This window comes from Ranitomeya variabilis, chromosome 6 (genome assembly GCF_051348905.1).
Source record: "Ranitomeya variabilis isolate aRanVar5 chromosome 6, aRanVar5.hap1, whole genome shotgun sequence".
Classification (NCBI taxonomy): Eukaryota; Metazoa; Chordata; class Amphibia; order Anura; family Dendrobatidae; genus Ranitomeya; species Ranitomeya variabilis.
In genome coordinates, this window is record NC_135237.1 from 60,795,967 (window position 1) to 60,819,874 (window position 23,908).

At 42.7% G+C, this 23,908-nt stretch overlaps 1 protein-coding gene and 1 long non-coding RNA gene across 3 annotated transcripts in view; both read left to right on the top strand.

Annotated features, from left to right (window-relative positions):
* ADARB2 (adenosine deaminase RNA specific B2 (inactive)) overlaps positions 1-23,908 on the top strand; it is an 897,867-nt gene that overhangs the window by 147,242 nt on the left and 726,717 nt on the right. The window lies entirely within an intron of this gene.
* On the top strand, positions 1,137-23,122 carry LOC143783433 (uncharacterized). Of its 2 annotated transcripts, XR_013217166.1 has the most exons (4): positions 1,137-1,350; positions 16,287-16,409; positions 20,201-20,344; positions 22,617-23,122. It is a non-coding gene; the product is annotated as an uncharacterized LOC143783433 (long non-coding RNA). The 2 variants fall into 2 exon arrangements; XR_013217167.1 differs by lacking the exon at positions 20,201-20,344.

Here is a 23,908-nt window from a genome sequence, read left to right on the forward strand (position 1 = left end):
CCGTTTTTCACGGACTTTTTGTTAGGAGAGTTGGAGAAACTTTTTTTACCATCTGAGAAAAACTGATGAAACTTAGAACAAACTCTGATGAAACTTTGAGGAACTCTAATTTCGCAAACAATAAAATAAGTGACAACTGATTCAGCCCTTAGAGTTTATATAGGGGATTTTTGACCCATATACCACAAGAAGTCTCTTCACTTCAGACTAGTTTGTTCACAACTGACAGAAAATGTACTGTACCAAAGAAAAAAAAATAGATATTGATTCTTATTTTCACCCATCAACGGAAAAATTAACTTTTTAGAATGCTCTACGATAACAATAGTATGTTCATGAATGAGGTCCCATAGAGAGTAATTATTTGTAGGGAAGATATAAACTAAGAGGAAAATTATAGCAACCCAAAAAAAGAGTCATTGGGCAATCCCTATTTTATTAAAAGGCCCCCTAAAATTACAGGGTATGCCACTGCTAGGACACTTAACATAATTTTACGTTAGATCATGGTAGCAGGAACAAGGGTGGAGGACCAGACGTTAGGCTGTGGTGGTGGTGGCAGGACAGGTGAGAAGGGACATGAGTATAACTTTTTTTTCTTTTCACATTCTGTGTTTATTATGCTTTGGTGTCTCAGAGAATAAATAAGGAGCATTTAATTGCATTTGATAACGCTGAATTTCCCTATAAAATTCACGTAATTTGGCAAATCCTAATTTTGTTATCTCTATTGTGGAATATTAAAAACCACAAAGCCCTTTCAAAAGAAACCCATGAGCAGAATTTATTGTTATTATATGCTCAAACCACTGTATAGTACCCCAAAAGATCTGTTCCAAGATAAATTCATTAATCAAATTTAGTGCCCATACTTTATGATAAAGTATTTTGAAAAACTCATATCACTGTATGCAAATAAATAGCTAAATGGGTTATTTAGGACTTTTTTTTCCCTATTGGGCTAAGAACTTACAGGCAAGTAGTAGCTAACTACCTGTATGTTTTGCACTACAATGATTTCTTCTAGGTCAGAGTTGTTTATTGAATGCTGCTGTCAGTTATTTTCCTGATTCCTGTGACCTCACATAGACAGTTCAGCTTCTTCTCTTCTGCTCTACTCTGTCGACAGGGTGACACTGCCGACATCATGGTGATTGATGGCTCGCTCCCAGCTGCAGGGCACCACCTCTTAATGGCATAACATTGGTAGTTACTGTCCATTGGAAAAGCAGACCGAAAGAGAAAGAACTGCTCTGTTGACATGAGGTCAAAGGAAACAGGAGAATTCCCACCTGAGCTGGGGAGATCATTGCAGGGCAGAAGATGCATGTGGATAGCAACTACCTCCCAGTAAGTTTTTCATCCCATAGAAAAAAAAGTCGTAGATACCCTATTCAAGTGCCCATTGGCCATATTCAAGCTGTCAAATTGTGCTGAACTTAAATTATGCCCACCCTCGGACAATTATTTGATGTTGAAAACTGAGGCCCCTTTATGCACCCTCAAAAATTAATAATGCCACCTTTGTCCTACCTTTCATAAAAAACACTATACACACCTAATCTCAACATTTCTTCTTCTCCCATGCACATAGTGCGGGTTTCCACAGGTGATGCTATCCAGTGACATAATTTCATCATTTGAGCTGGGCTGTTGACATCTTATAGGCTTTAGGACTACAGCAAGCTTTATGCTACACAAAAGGATCCTACTGAATACAGTTCAAACTGCACACGTCTAGAGATCTAGAGTACTGATCCAGAAGTCTGGGGAATTTGCACTGCTTGGGACCTTTGGCCCAATCTGCGCCACTACTACTTTCTTTTTTTTGCTTCTGAAATTTTGAGCCCCTAAGGACTTTCTGTCCAAGGGGGTTGCCCTTGTGACTGTCCCCTTCCGCTCACTATCCCACTGCTTTTATGTGACAAGTCATTGTCCGTTGTTCTTAGATTTATTATTTCTCCTCAGCGACATCATAACTTTACTTCTGAAAAATATTAGCAGCTTATATTCTCCCACCTATATTACTCACAATTACATCATGAATTACCATTTCTAATAAAAACATTAACAGCGCACATCAGTACGGTTAACAGATGGAAGCATGTCTCACTAGTTGCACATTACAATCTTAGCTGAAGCGAAAATACGTCATGTTGTATATGAGTGAGCAATTGTTTATGAGAATGATGCCATCTATGATATAGAGTAAAACTGAAACCTGCTTCTTAATAATAGCAATCAACAGAAGATTAGGACAACTCCGCCATTCATAGGGCAGAACAGTATTTACTCCCTAGATAACAATTGGAATGAAAATAAGCTCAAATGTCTGGCTGGGTGACACTTTATTATGCTCTGTTATTTCACTTCACAAGTATACATGCCTTCATCTAAGGTCAATGGACCATACATGCGGCACTTACTACTGCTAATGGGACCCTGGAGAGGATAGATCATATCATAGTTTGACTCCATCTTTTTTAATTATAGATGGTTGAAAGCTCAGTAAGGTTCATCTGTCATGATTCATTTTTGGAGTCATGACAGCTATGGTTCTGCTTTAATTTAAACATGGTTTTTACTTTTGGGCCAGCAAGGGATAATGTCAGTTTCCTTGCTGGCAGCTGCTGTGTTGCTGGTCAGCTGATGTGGGTGGTGACCACTCCCACCATCCTTTAAATAGCCACATAATGTATCAGCTGACTGTTGGTAATAGAGTTTTTCTCTGGAGACCAGCCTAGGAGTTGGGAGCTCTCTGGAGCCATCTGTGTATCAGCTGCTTGTGGTCCTGGTTCTGTATCCTCTGCTGTGTGAATCTTGTAGCAGAAGCTTGAGCTAAGTTTTTCATTGTTCCTTTCCTTGTCTGTAACTAACCCCTGTGTTTATACCATCTGCAGTGTTGAGGCTAGCATCCTTACCGGCCAGTGCACTAGCAAGGGTGTAGCGAGGTGACAGGGACTAGGCACGTGACAGCGGCAGGGGGAAGTTTAGGGATAGGCACAGGTTGTTGTTTAGGAAATCCCCCATCCCTCATTCTCTATTTTTAAGGCCTTCCTCCCCCTTTTTCCATCCAGTTGTGTGTGTGTTGTGCCGTTCGTTGGATGACCACTGTTGGGTCTTGACATCATCCTCATTGCAGGCATGCACAGAAAGGGGTACAGTCTTACAAATCATAAAAGGGGTGAAGGATGGGGTAAATGTTTAATCAAAAACTTTACATAAAGATGCATCCTTCCTTACAGTATCTATCCTCTTGGCGCTGCTTTGAAGAATACAAGAATTTGTGATACTCTGATGAGAGATGTTTATGCCACATGTGTTTAATCTATGTATGGCCAGTCTGTGGTTGTAATATATGTTGTAGACTATAGTGGGTTTTGTTAGCATATCATGATATTGTATTGAATTTGTGTCAAACAGTAATTGTAGTTGTTAAAATAAAATTCATGGAACGGTAACAGTGGTCACTAGGGATGATCGAATCAGCCAGGATTCAAATTCACCAACTCACACAGATTTTACAGGGAAATTCGATTTTCAGCAAATGTATTCTTCACAAAAGAATGTTCCATATGCTCTGATGTCTCTTCACACTCCAGAGCAGAATTAATGTAATATATATATAGTGGCTGGTATAGCCTACAACATGGGAGGCTGGAGTTCAAATCCTGGCTCTGCCCTGTGGAAAAAAAAATTAAATAAATTATATACCAAGGCTCCTAACACTATAATACCTACCTTAGGTGGCTATTATAGCATAGTGGTTAAAATACGCAACAACCAACGTGGGGATTGGGGTTCAAATCCTGGCTTTCTCCTGTTGGAAATAATGTACCAGTAGTGGTCCTTGGGCAAGGATACTATTACTAAAGTGCCTACCTCAATAAACATGAGTGTGTCACGAACAAAGAGAGTCATGCCAGCTCGGACGTTGCCCGGATTAACAAGGTCTGCATCAGATGTTGAGGAACCAGGACATCTGATGATTAATGGGCTACTGGAACAAACCATACACCTATTTAAAAATTCCTTACCGCTTACTTGTCTCGCCATCCCCATAGGCCGTCATCTAGTTCTGCTGCACGTCTTTTCTTTTTTGCTTCCCCATCAAGCACATTCATTTTTACCTCTTCACACCAAGCCATGGCTTGTGGCTCAACTAGGTATTGGACATCACTGTGTACCATGCCATCACTTGGTCGATGTGCGGCTTAATGTCACACAGTAACTAGATGAGCTAGAAGAGACGGCCTTGGGTGAAGAGGTTGAAAAAATACATGCAAGAGCAATACATGCAATTCCAGTGACCATTGAACAACTATGGAATTATGGAATTATTGGCTGTTTTTATGTAAGTTAGAAATCCAATTTGTTATTCATGCTTAATTAAGTAGTAGAGCTCTGCGGTTGTTGTACTCTTCGATGTAATACGGAAAGCGTTTTTTCATAGTCTTACTAAATATCCAAGTATCGGAAATAATTCAGTGCCAGCAATGCAAAACAATAGAGTTTTTGTTGCTTTATTTATTTCTCACTGCTACAATTGTATGGGGTTGTATTCCAATCTCTCCTGCTTTCTTTCAGGAGAAATCCTCAAAATATCAGTAGAAAATATTTTGAATACATCCCTTAGAGTCATGCAAAAATAATTAACAGTGGAGCCATAGCTTAACAGCAAGCAGCTGATAATAGCGCAAGCCAGCAAGGACTAAATGCAATTAATCATGAGATCTACCCACTGAGTTAAGGATTTTTACATAGAAATCACATAAAATGTAGTGAGGTTTAGTTGGCGGTAAAAAAAAATAATCTATTTTTATAAATGAACAACAAGGAGGCCAAATGTGCATTTAAAAACACATTCTTCGCGTGATCTCTGCCATTCCTAAAGTGGATATTCAGTTTAGCAGTCTCCATGTGATACAGTATGGCTGAGAATAAAGTTTTATTACAGAATTTGGCACGGTGGGGTAATGTCCAGCCTTTTTGAACGAGTGCCTGCTAGCTGCCTGCCAGTCCTCCTGTAATGAAAGATGAACAAAATGGGTTTCACACACATATCAATTCGTCCTCAGATTCACAGCCAGCAATGATTTGAAGCATGACTTCAGCTGTACAAAGACAGAGATTTATTTTATATAGCTTTTTATATATTATTCATTTACTTGTTGCTCAGACTGTAGGCTCATACTCAACTTCTGTTACATCTGAGATGTACGTAGTCGTAATACGTAACCCAAAAAGGTGGATGGGTCCCTACTGTCCCTTTGTTTGCCATTGATTAGTAGAAAAAAAGATGATAAATCTGCGCTGCTGGTCCTGTATTCACAATACAGATCCCATGTGCGGTTTCAAAATGTCTATGTGGCTTTGTTCTCAAAGCGTTTCAAAGTTAACAAACTTCTTCCTCAGGAGAACCCTGAGGTTTTAGCGTAGGTTTACCAACTTTTTTCTACTAATCGAAAACTACTTTGGATCCAGCTGGGACAATTTCTTTTCAAAGCGTAAACTTTTGTTCTTGGCCACACAATCTCTTAAAGGGAACCTGTCACCCCGTTTTTTCAGTATGAGATAAAAATACCGTTAAATAGGGCCTGAGCTGTGCTTTACAATAGAATATTTTTTTTCCCCTGATTCCCCACCTATGCTGCCGAAATGCCTTACTAAAGTCGCCGTTTTCACCTGTCAATCACTCTGGTCTGGTCAAAACGGCGTGGTGAAATGGCTTTTTCTCCCCCACCTCTTGCGTATCTTCCCGGCGTTGGCGTAGTGTTCTGCGCATGTGCAACTGCCGAATGCACTGCGCAGCAGCAGACAAAGAGCGTGATCTGTGCTATTCACCGGCTTTTCCATGGCCGCGGCCATCTTCCTGAGGCCGTGCGTGCGCAGATGGAGTGCTCTGCTGCCCGGGGCTTCAGGAAAATGGCAGCGGGATGCCGCGCGTGCGCAGATGGAGATCGCGGGGGCCATTTTCCTGAAGCCAAGTTCGCATCTCTGCTTCAGGAAAATGGCCTCCGCGATCTCCATCTGTGCACGCACGGCATCCCACGGCCATTTTCCTGAAGCCCCGGGCAGCAGAGCACTCCATCTGCGCACATGCGGCCTCAGGAAGATGGCCGCCACCACGGAAAAGCCGGTGAATAACACAGATTGCGCTCTTTGTCTGTCGCTGCGCAGTGCATTCGGCAGTTGCGCATGCGCAGAACACTACGCCAACGCCGGGAAGATAAGCAAGAGGTGGGGGAGAAAAAGCCATTTCACCACGCCCTTTTGACCAGACCAGCGTAATTGACAGGCAAAAACGGCAACTTTGGTAAGGTATTTCGGCAGCCTAGGTGGGGAATCAGGGGACAAAAAAATACACTATTGTAAAGCACAGCTCAGGCCCTATTTAACGGTATTTTTATCTCATACTGAAAAAACGGGGTGACGGGTTCCCTTTAAGATGAGCAGTTACCACATCTTATAATCTATCACTGGTTGATATGTCCCTACTGTGCTTGTATTGTCTCCCCTGTCCTTCTACTTTCTATGACATCGAGCACACGGATGTTTTCTCTGTTGGATTTCATTTGAATCTGATCTTTAAAAAAAAGGGATTGCTATAGAGATATCATCCTTTATAAGCATTGGTCATAATGTTGTGTTGCATGGATAAGCCTAAGCCCCACAGTAGAGATGAGCAGATCAGGCAAAATTCGAATTCGTGTGGAATTTAGCTAAAAATTCGATTCACAAGAAAGTTACCATCCTTGAATTTAATGTCCCTTTTGTGCTCTTGGATCTCCCCTGACATCAGGGCATAGCTAACATAAGAGGTAAAAAATAGAAAAAAACTCCTAAAACTCACTTTGCTGCTCACCTCTCTAGTCTTCTCCTCACCATCACCTGTCTGGTTCTTGCAACGTTTTCTGAACACTACCGCTCTCCCTGAAATCACCAGAGCCAGAAGTCTTAGCCTAGCATATAAACCCCAGCAGTGTCATGACTTAATGACGTGTGCACTGACTCTACATACGCAGAACCGACTCCTGGGCCTCATCAGAGCCAGAAGTCTTGGCCTACTATGAGAGGTAGAGGCGTAGCTAGGGTTTTGGTTCAGGGGGGGCGAAACTTCTGAGTGGGCCCCTAACCAGGTAACCTTGATTACAACTAATACTGGAGGAGAACCTCAGCAGATGACCATGGTGTAGCTGCAGATAATCTCTATATAAAGACCAATATTGATATTACCGCCATATGGTCAGTGGTAGATATCAGCCCTACAGAACATATAACAGATCACTGCACAGTTACAGATAATGACTTACCGCTGACATCCTTTCTGATGGAATCGTTCATTTTTCCCGTCTTTTCCATCTGGCCCAGACCGACATGACAACTTCTTCCAGCTACAGCTCGTCTGCAGAGAATACAACAAAGACACATTTAACTTCTCATATTCCAGCCCCATCACCATCTGTTCCCAACCTACACAAACTCCACATCCTGCTGATACCCCAATACTGAGCCGCTGCTGCCGTATGTGTCCCTATTACTGCACCTGATACCCCAATACTGAGCCGCTGCTGCCATATGTGACCTGTCATGGATCTCAATGGCAAGAGACCGTAGTAAAGCATACAAAAGGACTAGCTCTTGGAAGATGGGAACTCGAGCTGACTGTGAGCTAAACCTACCGCACAACTAACAGTGGCCGGGTAGCGTGCCTACGTTTTATCCCTAGACGCCCAGCGCCAGCCGGAGAACTGACTGACCCTAGCAGAGGAAAATACAGACCTGGCTTACCTCTAGAGAAGTTTTCCCCAAAAGGCAGACAGTAGCCCCCACATATAATGTCGGTGATTTTAGAGGAAATTGACAAACGAAGTATGAAGATAGGTTTAGCAAATTGAGGTCCGCTTACTAGATAGTAGGAAGACAGAAAAGGGAACTACACAGTCAGCTGAAAACCCTTTCAAAACACCATCCTGAAATTACTTTAAGACTCTAATATCAACTCATGACACCAGAGTGGCAATTTCAGCTCACAAGAGCTTCCAGCCTCAGAAATATTCAAACACAGAGAACTGGAACAAAAATGCAAAACAAACTAGGACTACAAGTCCAACTTAGCTGATAGTAGTCTAGGAGCAGGAACATGCAACAGAAAGGCTTCTGGTAACATTGTTGGCCGGCATAGAAATGACTGAGGAGCAAGGCTAAATAGACAACTCCCACATCCTGATGGAAACAGGTGAACAGAGGAGATGAAGCACATAAGTGCAGTACCACCAGAAACCACCGGGGGAGCCCAGAAACCAAATTCACAACAGTACCCCCCCTCAAGGAGGGGGCACCGAACCCTCACCAGAACCACCAGGGCGATCAGGATGAGCCCTATGAAAGGCACGGACCAAATCGGAGGCATGAACATCAGAGGCTGTCACCCAAGAGTTATCCTCCTGACCGTAGCCCTTCCACTTGACAAGATACTGAAGTCTCCGTCTGGAAACACGGGAGTCCAAGATCTTCTCGACAACGTACTCCAACTCACCCTCAACCAACACCGGAGCAGGAGGCTCAACGGAAGGCACAACCGGTACCTCATACCTGCGCAACAATGACCGATGGAAGACATTATGAATAGAAAAAGATGCAGGGAGGTCCAAACGAAAGGACACAGGGTTAAGAATCTCCAATATCTTGTACGGGCCGATGAACCGAGGCTTAAACTTAGGAGAAGAAACCTTCATAGGGACAAAACGAGAAGATAACCACACCAAGTCCCCAACACAAAGACGAGGACCAACACGACGACGGCGGTTGGCAAAATGCTGAGTCTTCTCCTGGGACAACTTCAAATTGTCCACCACATGCCCCCAAATCTGATGCAACCTCTCCACCACAGCATCCACTCCAGGACAATCCGAAGACTCCACCTGACCGGAAGAGAAACGAGGATGAAACCCCGAATTACAGAAGAAAGGAGAAACCAAGGTGGCAGAACTAGCCCGATTATTGAGGGCAAACTCCGCCAAGGGCAAAAAGGCAACCCAATCATCCTGATCCGCAGACACAAAACACCTCAAATAAGTCTCCAAGGTCTGATTAGTTCGCTCGGTCTGGCCATTAGTCTGAGGGTGGAAAGCAGACGAAAAAGACAAATCAATGCCCATCCTAGCACAGAACGCTCGCCAAAATCTAGACACGAATTGGGTTCCCCTGTCAGAAACGATATTCTCCGGAATACCATGCAAGCGCACCACATTTTGAAAAAACAGAGGAACCAGCTCGGATGAGGAAGGCAATTTAGGCAAGGGAACCAAATGGACCATCTTAGAAAAACGGTCACACACCACCCAGATGACAGACATCTTCTGAGAAACAGGGAGATCAGAAATAAAATCCATGGAGATGTGAGTCCAAGGCCTCTTCGGAATAGGCAAGGATAACAACAATCCACTAGCCCGAGAACAACAAGGCTTGGCCCGAGCACAAACATCACAAGACTGCACAAAACCTCGCACATCTCGCGACAGGGAAGGCCACCAGAAGGACCTAGCCACCAAATCCCTGGTACCAAAGATTCCAGGATGACCTGCTAACGCAGAAGAATGGACCTCCGAGATGACTCTACTGGTCCAATCATCAGGAACAAACAATCTACCAGGCGGGCAACGATCAGGTCTATCCGCCTGAAACTCCTGCAAGACCCGTCGCAAATCTGGGGAAACAGCAGATAATATCACTCCATCCTTAAGGATACCTGTAGGTTCAGAATTACCAGGGGAATCAGGCTCAAAACTCCTAGAAAGGGCATCCGCCTTCACATTTTTAGAACCCTTTACACACAAGGAATTAGAGCGCAAAACCTGAAAAACCCTCCTGACCTGTTGGACATGAGAGTCCCAGTCATCCGAAAAAATCAAAATATCATCCAGATACACAATCAAAAATTTATCCAAATATTCACGGAAAATGTCATGCATAAAGGACTGAAAGACTGAAGGGGCATTTGAAAGACCAAAAGGCATTACTAAATACTCAAAATGGCCCTCAGGCGTATTAAATGCGGTTTTCCACTCATCCCCCTGCTTAATTCGCACTAAATTATACGCCCCACGAAGATCAATCTTAGAGAACCACTTGGCCCCCTTTATTCGAGCAAACAAATCAGTAAGCAGTGGCAAAGGATACTGATATTTAACCGTGATTTTATTCAAAAGCCGATAATCAATACACGGCCTCAAAGAGCCATCTTTTTTAGATACAAAGAAAAAAACGGCTCCTAAGGGAGATGACGAAGGACGAATATGTCCCTTTTCCAAGGACTCCTTAATATATTCCCGCATAGCAGCATGTTCAGGCACAGATAGACTAAATAAACGACCCTTTGGAAACTTACTGCCCGGAATCAGATCTATAGTACAATCGCACTCTCTGTGCGGAGGTAGTGAACCAATTTTAGGCTCCTCAAAAACGTCACGATAATCAGATAAAAATTCCGGAATCTCAGAGGGAATAGATGACGAAATGGAAACCAAAGGTACGTCCCCATGAGTCCCCTGACATCCCCAGCTTAACACAGACATTGCTTTCCAGTCGAAGACTGGGTTATGAGATTGCAGCCATGGCAATCCAAGCACCAACACATCATGTAGATTATACAACACAAGGAAGCGAATAATCTCCTGGTGATCCGGATTAATACGCATAGTTACTTGTGTCCAGTATTGTGGTTTATTACTAGCCAATGGCGTGGAGTCAATACCCTTCAGAGGTATAGAAACTTCCAGAGGCTCTAAATCAAACCCACAGCGTTTGGCAAAGGACCAATCCATAAGGCTCAAAGCGGCGCCAGAGTCGACATAGGCGTCCGCGGTAATAGACGATAAAGAGCAAATCAGGGTCACAGATAGAATAAACTTAGACTGTAAAGTGCCAATTGAAACAGACTTATCAACCTTCTTAGTACGTTTAGAGCATGCTGATATAACATGAGTTGAATCACCACAATAGAAGCATAACCCATTTTTTCGCCTAAAATTCTGTCGTTCGCTTCTGGACAGAATTCTATCACATTGCATAATCTCTGGCGCCTTCTCAGTAGACACCGCCAAATGGTGCACAGGTTTGCGCTCCCGCAAACGCCGATCAATCTGAATAGCCATTGTCATGGACTCATTCAGACCTGTAGGCACAGGGAACCCCACCATAACATCCTTAATGGCATCAGAGAGACCCTCTCTGAAATTCGCCGCCAGGGCGCACTCATTCCACTGAGTAAGCACAGACCACTTACGAAATTTTTGGCAGTATATTTCAGCCTCATCTTGCCCTTGAGACAGGGCCATTAAGGCTTTTTCAGCCTGAATCTCTAAATGAGGTTCCTCATAAAGCAACCCCAAAGCCAGGAAAAACGCATCCACATTGAGCAACGCAGGATCCCCTGGTGTCAAAGCAAATGCCTAGTCCTGAGGGTCGCCCCGGAGCAAGGAAATTACAATCCTGACCTGCTGTGCAGGATCTCCAGCGGAGCGAGATCTCAGAGACAAAAATAATTTACAATTATGTTTGAAATTCTGGAAGCGAGATCTATCCCCGGAGAAAAATTCAGGTAAAGGAATTCTAGGTTCAGATATAGGAGCATGAATAACAAAATCCTGTAAACTTTGAACCTTCCCAGCGAGATTATCCAAACCTGTAGCTAAACTCTGAGGATCCATATTAATCAGGTGAAATCAGAACCATTCAAGGATTAGAAGGAGAGAGAGACGAAGGCTGCAGTAAGCAGAGATGCTAGTGAATCAACTAATGAGCAAACTCAGGAACAAAAAAAAAAAAAAATTCTCTGCAGACTTCTTTTCTCTCCTTTCTTCTGCCAATTATTTTAACCCTTGGCCGGCCAAACTGTCATGGATCTCAATGGCAAGAGACCGTAGTAAAGCAAACAAAAGGACTAGCTCTTGGAAGATGGGAACTCGAGCTGACTGTGAGCTAAACCTACCGCACAACTAACAGTGGCCGGGTAGCGTGCCTACGTTTTATCCCTAGACACCCAGCGCCAGCCGGAGAACTGACTGACCCTAGCAGAGGAAAATACAGACCTGGCTTACCTCTAGAGAAATTTTCCCCAAAAGGCAGACAGTAGCCCCCACATATAATGTCGGTGATTTTAGAGGAAATTGACAAACGAAGTATGAAGATAGGTTTAGCAAATTGAGGTCCGCTTACTAGATAGTAGGAAGACAGAAAAGGGAACTACACAGTCAGCTGAAAACCCTTTCAAAACACCATCCTGAAATTACTTTAAGACTCTAATATCAACTCATGACACCAGAGTGGCAATTTCAGCTCACAAGAGCTTCCAGCCTCAGAAATATTCAAACACAGAGAACTGGAACAAAAATGCAAAACAAACTAGGACTACAAGTCCAACTTAGCTGATAGTAGTCTAGGAGCAGGAACATGCAACAGAAAGGCTTCTGGTAACATTGTTGGCCGGCATAGAAATGACTGAGGAGCAAGGCTAAATAGACAACTCCCACATCCTGATGGAAACAGGTGAACAGAGGAGATGAAGCACATAAGTGCAGTACCACCAGAAACCACCGGGGGAGCCCAGAAACCAAATTCACAACAGTGACCCTATTATTGCACCTGATACCCCAACACTGAGCTGCTGCTGCCGTATGTGTCCCTATTACTGCACCTGATACCCCAATACTGAGCCGCTGCTGCCATATTTGTCCCTATTATTGCCCCTGATACCCAAATACTGAGCTGCTGCTGCCGTTTGTGACCCTATTACTCCACCTGCTGTGTGGTTCTCTGTGCCCTCTAAATTCTAAAGCACCCCTCTATAATATAGTAATGCCGGGTGTAAGTGCCGTAGAAAACAGTGGCCATATTTTGCCCCCTAGAAAGTAATATTGCCCTGTGTGCCCCTTTGATAGCCACAGTAACCTGAGTTCCCCCATAACAATAAGTGCCCACTTTACATTTAATAATGTCCCAAGTCTCCCCCTGTACAGCTCACCTATACACAGTATGATGCTCTCTTATACACAGTATAATGCCCCCTCACTGTATAGTACCACCCACACAGTATACTGACTCCTTAGTAGCCCCAAACTGTTTGATGGCTCCAACAATGTATAATGACCCCCACATTATAACCTCCATACTGTATGATGGCCCCCTAGATAGCCTCCATATACAGTAGCATAATGCACCAAATAGTCCACAATATAGTATAATGCACTCCCCATAGGCAGACACTGTAATAAGGCAGCACCCCCATGTAGGCAGACCCTGTATTAAGGCAGTACCCCCATAGGCAGACTCTGCAGTATAAGGCAGCACCCCCATAGGCAGACCCTGTAATGAGGAAGCACCCCCATAGGCAGACTCTGTAATAACGCAGCACCCCCATAGTCAGACTCTGTAATAAGGCAGCACCCCATAGTCAGACACTCTAATAAGGCAGCACCCCCATAGTCTGACCCTGTAATAAGGCAGCACCCCCATAGTCAGACCCTGTAATAAGGCAGCCCCCATAGTCAGACCCTGTAATAAGGCAGCAGCACCATAGTCAGACCCTGTAATAAGGCAGCCCCCATAGTCAGACCCTGTAATAAGGCAGCATCCCCATAGTCAGACCCTGTAATAAGGCAACACCCCCATAGTCAGACCCTGTAATGAGGCAGCACCCATAGTCAAGCCCTATAATAAGGCAGCACCCCTATAGGCAGACCCTGTAGTATAAGGCAGCACCCCCATAGTCAGGCCCTGTAATGAGGCAGCCCCCCTATAGTCAGACCCTGTAATAAGGCAGCCCCCATAGTCAGACCCTATAATAAGGCAGCCCCCATAGTCAGACCCTATAATAAGGCAGCACCCCCATAGTCAGACCCTGTAATAAGGCAGCACCCCCATAGTCAGGCCATGTAATGAGGCAGCCCCCCTATAGTCAGACCCTGTAATAAGGCAGCCCCCATAGTCAGACCCTATAATAAGGCAGCCCCCATAGTCAGACCCTATAAGGCAGCACCCCCATAGTCAGACCCTGTAATAAGGCAGCACCCCCATAGTCAGGCCCTGTAATGAGGCAGCCCCCCTATAGTCAGACCCTGTAATAAGGCAGCCCCCATAGTCAGACCCTATAATAAGGCAGCCCCCATAGTCAGACCCTATAATAAGGCAGCACCCCCATAGTCAGACCCTGTAATAAGGCAGCCCCCCATAGGCAGACCCTGTAATAAGGCAGCACCCCCATAGGCAGACCCTGTAATAAGGTGGCAGACCCTGTAATAACGCAGCACCCCCATAGTCAGACTCTGTAATAAGTCAGCACCCCCATAGTCAGACACTGTAATAAGGCAGCACCCCCATAGTCCGACTCTGTAATAAGACAGCCCCCATAGTCAGACCCTGTAATAAGGCAGCACCCCTATAGTCAGACCCTGTAATAAGGCAGCACCCCCATAGTCAGACCCTGTAATAAGGCAGCACCCCCATAGTCAGACCCTGTAATAAGGCAGCACCCCCATAGTCAGACCCTGTAATGAGGCAGCACCCATAGTCAGACCCTGTAATAAGGCAGCACCCCTATAGGCAGACCCTGTAGTATAAATCAGCACCCCCATAGTCAGACCCTGTAATAAGGCAGCACCCCCATAGGCAGACCCTGTAATGAGTCAGCACCCCCACAGGCAGACCCTGTAATAAGGCGCCAGATCCCCATAGGAAGACCCTGTAGTAAGGCAGCAGCACCCATAAAAAATAAAATAAATAAATAAATACTCACCTCTCTTCTTCCTGGTTCCTGCGCTGCTCCCGCTGATCTCCTGACAGTGGGTGCTGGGCAGTGATGTCATCGCACCCGCTGTCAGTGTCAGCGACGTCAGACGCCGACACTGACAGGGGGATGACTGGAGAAGGAGCGGAGTGCTCCTCCTCCCATCAATGTGATCAGCTGTATTGGCTAAATGCCAATACAACTGATCTTCCGATGATGGCGGGTGGCCCACTGCTGGCACTGGGCCCCCGGCTGCTCAGGGGCCCCATAGCAGCTGGGCGGCAGAGCAGGGAGATCGATTCTCCCTGCTCTGCCGCAGAATGTAACTGTATCAGCGCGCTGCACGTGCCGATACAGTTACAGTAGCATAGCTCCGGGTGGGCCCCCTTAGAGCACCGGGCCCGGGGCACCCGCACCCTCTGCCCCTCGGTAGCTACACTACTGATGAGAGGCCTGAGGATTTCAGCTCAAGCGGTGGTGATCAGATATTGCAGTGAGTAATAGATGGGTGATATTGTGAAGCAGAGAGGCCAGACAGGTGACCGAGGTAGTGAGTGTAAGGATTTATTTTTATTTTTTAACCTTTTAATAGCCATTTACGGGTCAGAAAAATGGCAGCCAATGACAACCGGCTTGCTGAATTTACACAGAAGCGAATTTTTTTAAAAATACACATTTTTGGCAAATGCAGATTTTTGTAAAATTTTGGCAGAATTCATTTCCACTCGAATATATTTGCTTATCTATACCCAGCAGTACAGAACTGTAGGAAACCTGTCACATACCTCACACTTGGTCCAACATGTGCACCACTCTAATGATTTCATTAGGGAATAGTGTAATTAGCACTACATATGATCGTTTCTTACCGTGTTCACTTATCACCTATTTACAACATTCTACGGAGCTGGTGTACATAGTCATTTGAACAGTCCCAGAGAAATTAATAAAGTGGAGGTCATCTATGCAGAGCATGTGCAGGACTCAACAGGAATAGCAAAAAAGTACTTTTTATGAATACACCTGTAAATTTAATAGAAAGTGATTCTTTTACTATCATTTCTATAGTACCAGAAATGAGGTTGAGTTATATCCTAATCTCATCCAGATGTTGTATTTTTTATGTGAAATCTGCATGGAAATTGGCGTTTGTTGCGTTTTTCCTAGGCATTTCACTTTCTATTGTGGTAATAGACCTTTTTGGTGCAGATTTTACCCATTATTTTCAAGAGGGACCTTGCAATCTGCAAGCTAAACTGCTGGCCTGGCAAAAAAAAGGCATAAAAAACTGTGTGAAAAAGTTTGGAAAATATGTGTATAATTTCGATGCAGAAGTGCTCCAGATTTCAGTTTAGTAATCAATGCAAAAAATACACACTAAATACACATGAAGATTTTGTTATGCATTTTGTTACTGATTTGGTGGCAAAGAAAAGAATGAAAGTCACATTGATTCTGCCCAAAAACTAGCTTGATGCAGATTTAAAAATTTCCACCACAGGTCACAAAGAACCACAAAGAAAATGAATCAGACTGCTCCATTCATCTTTTAACTTGGATCTTTTAAATTACATCTTCTTAAATACTTTGAATTAGACTGAATTGGACTGGAATTGACTTGAAGGTAACAAATTACCAAACCACTACAATGTTTTGGTTTCTTTTCTCTTTCACCCCCATACTACTTTCCTTCTTACAAGCTCCTGCAATCCCTCCACCCAGCAAAGACCTAGTAATTTCTCCCTCAATACTCCCCAGCCATCTCACCTTCTCCTCAGAACTGATCCTCCACATACAATCCTTTTTCGCCAGACACTCACGGCCGCATCATGTTCTATCCTGCTCCCACCTTCTACCGCTCTGTCTGCTACTCCTCATTGCTGGTGATGTATCCCCAAATCCTGGCCCTCCTCAACACATCCCTACACTCATTTCTAACCCCCCGCCATGATCCTCTGCATGTTTTCCCAACCATGATAACCTCATACCCATTCATCCAGCCCCTACTCCCCCCGTCCCCCTGCACTATGGAACGCACGCTCTGACTGCAACAAACTGCCATTTATCCATGACCTCTTCATCACCAACATCACCAACCAATACTTCTCTATTCCCCTCTCATCTCTTCTTCCCACAACCGCATCCAAGACTTCTCCCATGCTTCCCCCATACTGTGGAACTCTACCACAACACATCAGACACTCGCCTACGATAGAAACCTTCAAAAAGAACCTGAAGACTCACCTCTTTTGACAAGCCTACAGCCTGCAGGGATCCTCAACCCACTGAACCGCCGCACAACCAGCTCTATCCTCTCCTAGTGTATCCTCACCCATCCTAGGCAGACTGGGAGCCCTCGCGGGCAGGGTCCTCCCTCCTTATGCACCTGTGTGCCTTGTTTTTTCTCATGTTTAGTTGTATTTGTCTATACTTGCCCCCTTTTCACATGTAAAGCGCCTTGGAATAAATGGTGCTATAAAAATGTACTATAATAATAATAGTAATAATAATAATAAATTAGATTTATTGAAATCTCATCTATTGAACCAGTACTGTATTATGTTCTTGATATTCTGCATGCAATTCTGCATTGGAAGTCCACGCTGAATGCTCTGCGTGAATGTAGACTTAGTGTAATGTTTTTAGTCACAGAAGAAATTAATTAAACATATAGCATATAATCTGTGATTATCCTATTGATTTATTAGCAAACACCTAGGGCCCGATTCATTATGACTGGAGTTTTGTAGGCCAGTGATAATGATAAGTGTGGAGGAGTATGAGGCACCTAATTCATTAAGGGCAGAAGAAAGCTGGCACTCCCTTTTTTTTGGTTCAATACTTTATTGGAAATCCATGTGCACAAATGACATACAGTGCGGTCTTCAATACTGCTTACGTGTTTCAGAATATCAATCCTTAACCTTTCTATTATGGATCAAGGAAACGGATTGCCAACTTTCTTCTGCTGATATACCTCTTTGCCGCCTCAGGCTGTCATGTACCGAAGATGCAAGTGATGCCGATATGGGGAGCTGTCATTTTCAGAGTTTTAATTTGCTAAAAAGCGCATCCCACTTAATGAATTAGATGCAGCTTATCACTGGTGGGCACCTCTGGGAAGGGAGAAACTGGAGTACCATTTCTGGCACAGCACAACTATTGATGCATTTATTGGGTGGCGACCTGGACGAAAACTTCAAAAGTCACAAAATGATGCACAAAAATGTAAAGCTGTTTTACAGAATTTTGGCAAAAACATTGTGATTAAATTGGCCTTTCAATAGTGAACTATAGTCTACAGTCTTCAATTCATTGATTACAGGTTGCTGATGGATCTGCGCAGCAAGTGGAAATACTTATGTTTACCATACTTAACATATTTTGGTTAAAAAAAAAAAAAATAACTCCAGAATAAAGAAAACCCAACTCTATTACAGTATAACTTAAAAGCAAAAAAAACCCCACAGATTAAAAAAGAGTATAAATATTTGTTAAAACATATTGCAAAATAGATGGCCCAAACAATTATTTGGATAATCTCACAAAAGACAAGCTAGACCTACATGTCCAGTGGACAACACCACTCTACTGAACTGGTTAAGTTTGTATGTGGTTTCTGATAGAAGGCAACAATAGATAACTGCGTATAAAACCACAAATGAAATGTTTAAAAACAGTTTCAACATGAAGAAAAACATTGCCTATAACTGCGTAATTTTCACAGTTTATACTTTTACACTTTAAAGATGCCATAAAATCTCAGTGTGTGAAAAAGGCCTGAAAAATAAATAATAAAAAAATGGAAAAAAAAAATCTCCAATATTTTTTCCATTTAGCAGGTATATAACACTTCACATAACTTCCCATTCACATTTACCTCGATAAGCAGTGACCACAACAGTTTCAATTAAAGTCTCATCACATACATAGCCATGATGGACATTTAGTCATATGGATATAATTTTCAGTTAGGAAAAGTAATTTTATTTCCAGCTGAATAAGCAGCTCACAGTAATAACAGTCGGGGAGCGACGGCACTTTGCTTTCCTTCCATGCTGTACGGTATGTAAAAGGTCATATTTCTAATAGTTTCAGATTCCGTAATAATCAATTTGATAAGCTCGGGAAAATAAAGTACTTGAATCTATAAGGGGTTTACTTGCTCCCTGCTTACACAGTACGTTTGTGAGGTCATTTCGCTACCGCACAGATTTCTAAAATCCTATCTAAGTTATCAGTTGATTGAAGCTGCAGTTTTTCGACATCAATGTGGAGTGATTTTTTTTTTATCTTGGCCTTTAAAAAAAAAAGAGTTGTTTTTCTAGTTCATAACGGGTGTTGTGCTGCGACTATAAATTCAGATTTCTACATAAAAATATTGAGCATTTTATATAATGTTTTATCACCTGCGGTTTTAACTTATTCATTGCTTCTCTGTTATATTATACAGTCATGTAATATTAGTGCCATGTAAAAATAGATAACACAATGTAGTGTCCGGTTATATATTCTGAAATAATATGTTCAAACATATAGTTATATATATAGCATATAGTCAATGTTTTTACTCCTTGCACCCTTCCAATACGTGTTCATCTTTGTTTATTTTGTGACTTTGAAGAATCCTAGATTTGACCACTGTCTGGAGTTTAGAGTAATGTTCTTTGAGGTTACTGTATACTTTTGTCTGAAAAAAAAACAGTCACACGGACCCATAGTGTGAATCAATTGTCTTTTATAGGGCTGTACTGATGGGGTTAGCCACTACTTTTTTAATTGAAGACTTATCCAAAGGATAAACTATTAATATCTAATTGGTGGGGATGCACTCTAGGTACCTTCACACTCAGCAACTTTACAACGAGGACGACAACGATCCGTGACGTTGCAGTGTCCTGGTTAGCGATCTCGTTGTGTTTGACACGCAGCAGCGATCTGGATCCCGCTGTGATATCGCTGGTCGGAGCTAGAAGTCCAGAACTTTATTTGGTCGTCAGGTTGGCGTGTATCGTCGTGTTTGACAGCAAAAGCAACGATGCCAGCAATGTTTTACATGGATCTAACGACCTGTGAGAACGATAAGTGAGTCACCATTACGTCACAGGATCGCTCCTGCATCTTTCTGGAGCTGCTGTGTTTGACGTCTCTACAGCGACCTAAACAGCGACGCTCCAGCGATCGGCTCGTTGTCTATATCGCTGCAGCGTCGCTGAGTGTGACGGTACCTTTAGGATTAAGTATGCTGCCAAGGGTGTGATGGGTTCTGTTTATAGTTTTTGACCTTCCCACAAATGGTGGCTATACCTTGTACTGCCAACCTCCAGCCTGTGGAACCTCTTTCTTGACTCCTGCCTTTTTCAACTTACTTTTCCTCTACTTTTTTCCACCTTGACTTCTTTCATTGTTTCTCAGGCTGTCTTCTTTCCCCACGCTTCTTGTTCAACTTCATACTTATCTCCTTGCTCGTTCCTTCGGTTCCTGGCCCTTACTGATGGACTGGTGGCTCGCAACAGATGGGACAAATCAGCTGTCTGTCCCACCTTTATTTATTTATTGGTAAGCTGTCCAGAAAAAAAAAGTTAAATTGGAAACCCTGCTGCCTAGTGATGTCACTGGTCAATGTGTTTAATAAAACACCTAAGACTAGGGTGTCATTAAATCTAATAAAACCTACATGATACAGACTTAAAACAATCCAACATAGTTTATCATTTTGCAGCAATCTTGGCTCCCTTAAGTTTTAATGTAAGTCATGTTCAACATCGGCACACAAAAAAGCAAGTCAAATAAGTATATGAGATTTATTCAAAAAAGATTCATGTGTTCACAGAAAAACAAACAAGCCAATGTTTCAGCCATTCGGGCATTTATCAAGGTAAAACTGTGAATTGGGAAGTCAAGGATCCATGTGAGAGACTCCTGTAACAGAAAGAGTCTCTCACATGGATCCTTGAGTTCCTGATTCACAGATTTACTTTGATAAAGGCTGATACATTGACTTGTTTGTTTTTCCGTGAAAACGATTCTTATTTTAATAAATCTCATATACTTATTTGATTTGCTGTTTTTGTGTGCCAAAGTATTTTTGGGATATAGTTGAGAAGAACATCTTACTTCACAGCACCATCTATTGTTAACAGTTGAGCAAAAACCTATTCCCTGCTATTCGTGTTCAACATGTCTGCAATTTAGCTTTTTTTCCCAATTTAAAAACCACGGTCACAGGACAACAACTCACCAAGATGTATGTGTTGTGCAACTTGTCCAACATTTAGTGGAAAACACCTTTAAGTCTTTGTGAGCTCTGTCAGGTGCCTATTAGTGATGGGCAAAGACATGGATGTTCGAATTTGGTAGGTTCGACCGATCGTTTAAAAAAAGTTTTGCTCGGGTACCAGAACAATACCTGAACTCGAACCCAAACCCCATTCAGATGAATGGGGGCCCCGAACATCTGTTGTTTGCCACTCTGTCACGTACCTGACAGCACTGCAAACACGGGCTCTGATTGGCGGTAAGATCATTACTGTCAGTAAGCCACTGCCCCAGTGCATGTGGGAAGAGCCAGTCAAAGCGACAGAACTGGTGTATCCAAGGCTTTTATTTACACTTACCATGGTCTTGCATCCCATCCCATAGACTTCAATGGGGCCGCCAAAACGGGCCGCAATATTTGTTTTTGCCGTGCACCGTGACTTCCGGTTTTGCGGAACACCATTTTTTTCCAATACTTTTTCCATACTATTGGAAACCTGAAAAATGGTGATCCGCAAGTTCTTTGCGGTCCGTTATTGCAGCAGACTGTGAAAATTGCGGCGATATGGCCCGCAAAAAAGGCCCACAGTAACCGGCCGCAAAAAACCCGATAAGTGTAAAAGAAGCCTAGTAGATGTGTGTTTTGGGGGTGACTGCAGGCTGTTATTTTTAGTCTGGATAAGGCCAATATCCATAGCCCCTTCCCAGTCTGAGAATACTGTCCTGTTTGCTTTAGCTTAGCTGGTTGTCAAAAATGGGGGGGACTCCACACCGCTTTTTAAAATTGTTTATTTATTTAAATAATTGTAAAAAATGGTGTGGGACCCCACTATTATTCATAACTAGCCATTTTAAAGTTGACAGCTGGGGGTTGTAGTCTGCAGCTGTTGGTTTTACTTGGTTACTGGTTATCAAAAAAAGAAGAGACTCCATGTAATTTTTTTAAATATATTTATTTATAGAACAGATGTTGGCTGATGAATACTCCCATCAACTTTGCCTGCTCCCACTGCTATCAGTGACAGCAGGTGTACGATGATGAGAGTAGTACTCTCATCAGCTGACGCCTGTAACCGGCAGTATCATTTTTAACTACCACTGTCTCACATGCTGTCATCTGAAAATGTGGGGACCGCAGCTCTCTGACCAGCAGTAGCAATCTTACCACCGATCAGAGCTGCCAGTGCTTCTCACACTGTCACATAGGTAACAGCTTGGGAAACAGCCGATGTTTGGGGTGCCGAATCCAAACAATAACACGGACTTCCTGGAGAAATCCGTGTTCGGGGTCCATGCACGGAAACTGGGTGTATAGTATGGACCATGAACTTTACTGTTCAGGTTCGCCCATCACTAGTGCCTATTCTTAATGCCCATCACTAGTGCCTGTTCTTAATGCTTTGTGTTTTGTTGTTCACACTGTACTGGCATCTAAATAATTTTTTTATCTAATTCTGCTTTTCAGGTCTTATCACTGACATATGACATATGACATACTGACAATGTGTCCATTTAATTGCTTTTATTAATTTGCTTTGATGACCTCGACTGCTCTATCCTGTATTCTACCTAGATAACATTACTAAGCTATCAGCGGTAAAGTTAGAAGAATTACGGAAAGGCTCAGATGGAATCATCTCAGGTTATATATAGAAGATGATGAGCTGAATATGTCATTCAAAGACACTTTAACCAAAGGAAGCAAAGAGTTAACATCAGAAAAAGACAATACCCACTGTGACCAGCAGGTCCCTGTGCAATCATCAGTGGAACTAGCTATTATAGCCAATTTGATAGCTTGAAAATGAACTCATTAGTGGTCTTTTATCAGTGGAAAAAAAGTCCATTAACTCCGGATGTGTGAAGAAGCAGGATTCAGACTCATTTCCATCCCACTTGTGACCTGAACAAATCACAGAAATGCTTTTCAAGGAACTCAGGTCAGGCTTCACTGAAAATAGACAAGAATCTCCACGTGAAATCTAAACTGCGATTTTGTTGTTTTTGCATATGATACAGATGCAGATGATATATATTTAGGATTCTCTGGGTCCTATTTTGTGTAGACGGAGGGTTATGTCCGATACTGTTCATACTTTTTCAACTGTGTTTTTGAAGATGCAAGTGCAACACTGGATCCCAATAAATCCAGAAGAGGTGAAAAGGATCCAGAATTCATTCAGAAAGGAGTAGAGTTTGCAAAGCGAATGTGGTCAAAGCAGATTTTCTAGTGTGTTTTTGTGTCATCTAGTCAGTAGTAAAGAACAAAAAAAGCTACAAATTTGGCACACACTGTAAGGGCAGATTTATCAATATCAATACTGTAAAAAGCTCACCAGAAAGTGTACTTATTAAAATATCCATTAAAAAAATATCCATAAAAAACTCCATATAATATGATATTCATAGATCACATTATTTGAATTTTTTAAGAATATTTGAATAAAATTATAGTTTAATAGGAACACTTTTTGGTGAACGTTACAAAGATTATATGTACCGATTATATTTATAAAAATTTGGTGAACTGTGTAATCGGGCTGCACGATGACTCAGTGGTTAGTGCTGCTACTTTGCAGCATTTTGGATTTCATATCCCACCAAGCACCACATCTACAAGGAATTTGTATGTTCTCCTCGCATTTGAGTTGGTTTATTCTGGATGCTCTGGTGTTCTTCTACACTACAAAAAAATATTTATAGGGAATGTAGACTGTGAGCCCCAATGGGGGAAGAGATGATCATGTTGAAGTGCATGGAATATGATGGCGCTATATAAACAAGTAAAACAAATAAATGCTGCTCGAAAAAATCTTGATAAATCAAATTTTAAGACAATATTGCCTAAGACTACTTTCCCATGAT